At 43.3% G+C, this 1,613-nt stretch overlaps 1 pseudogene; it reads right to left on the bottom strand.

The window, feature by feature from the left end:
- Nucleotides 1-589: 589 nt before the first annotated feature.
- LOC117012200 (RNA-binding protein 3-like) lies at nucleotides 590-1,119 on the bottom strand (annotated as a pseudogene).
- Nucleotides 1,120-1,613: the final 494 nt, after the last annotated feature.

A 1,613-nucleotide genomic window follows, 5' to 3' on the forward strand; every position in this document is an offset into this window, starting at 1 on the left:
ACGTCCTAAATGCTATGAGACACAACAGAATATTTTTTCTTCCAGTATTAAAAAAAATAAACGACAATCACAAATATTTTTAAGAAACTTCTTTATAATCAGTGTAGTAATCCTCAGTAAAAAACACCTCTAAGTAACCATGGCAGTTTCTTGTAGTTACATTTGGAAATTGCTTCCTAACCATGACAAACATCGTGTATGGGTTTTGAAATGCCCCTAGATACACATTATTTCTGGAAAAAAAAAAAAAAAAGAGAAAAAAACCCTGTCTGGCCTTTTTTTTTTGCCAGAATCCATCCTGAGAGCCCAAATTAAAAAAATAGGTGAAGGAAAACAATACCCAAATTCTATAAATGTCCCAGAATTTGTCTTTAAATGGGAGAAAAAAAGTTTCTTTTTAAAGACATGGATCTTTCTAAAAGGACTTTTAAGAAGCTACCTTGGGGAGCTCAATCCAGAAACAGAAGTTGATGTACTAAAACAGATGACACAATGCAGCTCCAAAAATGTTTATAAATACAGCCATTTGGAAGGACGGGATCAGAAGTTTTATTCCTTGTGTATCTACATTAGGTGTGCATGTCTCATCTCAGTTGTTGTAAGTGTCTCTGTAATTTCCTCCTGAGAAGCAGTCATCACCGCCCTGGTTGCCACCACCGTCTCTGGACCTTGCGAATCTGTATCCATATGCTCCAGCTCGGCTGTCATACTGGCCACTCCCATAGCCCTGGTCCCCACCACGTCTGGAGCAGCTACAACCACGCCCACGGGCCCCAAAGGCACCCGCTCTGGTCCCCTGGGCGATTTGCCAGACTGATCCACACAGATCTGGCCACCGCCCAGACTCTCCATTCATGGCTCTCATGGCTTCTGAGGCATATTCTGGATTGGTGAAGGTGATGAAGCCAAAACCCCAGATCGCTGAGTCTCCCGCTCCTTGACAACAAACAGAAATAGGCCCGAAGCTGACCTGATCTTCGGAGCCTGCTCGTTGGTGTTGAAGTTGAGTCCTATAACGAAGAGTTTCCCCTCTTCAGAGGACGTGGCAGTGAATGAGTCCTGGAGATTAAGAAGTAAAAATGCCGAAGGTGCTGCTACCAGCAAGACGCTAAGCTTCATTATGTTTCTTTTTTTCATCTTCACCAGACTTCAGAAGTCTGGATTGAAAAGCCTATTTCACTGGCTTCTTAAGGGTTAAAGTCCTGTCTTCTAAGAGGGAAGACTAATTTATTGAGATATTATTGATTTGTGTTTGTTCTGACTCTATTCTACCTTCTTCCCCCTTCAAGCAGGTTTTGAGTTCCTTTTTCTGGAAATGGAAACGGGAGCCATTTTGCGGGGTGGGAGGAGGTTGTTGTCAAAGGGGGAGAAAACAGAAGCTATTTGGATCAACGGAATCTCTGTACTTCTGCTCAAGCCTAAACTCATCAGTGACAATCCTGTTTGTCCTGGAGGGCAAAAAGAAAGAGAAAGGTGTCCCTCCAGTTACAGAAAGAGAGAAGGAGAGATGTCCTCCAGACTGGGAAAAGGGGGCCGGTGTATAGGCTGCAGAAATAGTATAAGCTCCTCACCAGTTGGTGTCAGCATCCCAGAAAAGGAGGCAGGTTCTCAAG

The sequence above is a fragment of the Rhinolophus ferrumequinum genome, chromosome 20 (assembly GCF_004115265.2).
Source record: "Rhinolophus ferrumequinum isolate MPI-CBG mRhiFer1 chromosome 20, mRhiFer1_v1.p, whole genome shotgun sequence".
NCBI classification, from domain to species: domain Eukaryota; kingdom Metazoa; phylum Chordata; class Mammalia; order Chiroptera; family Rhinolophidae; genus Rhinolophus; species Rhinolophus ferrumequinum.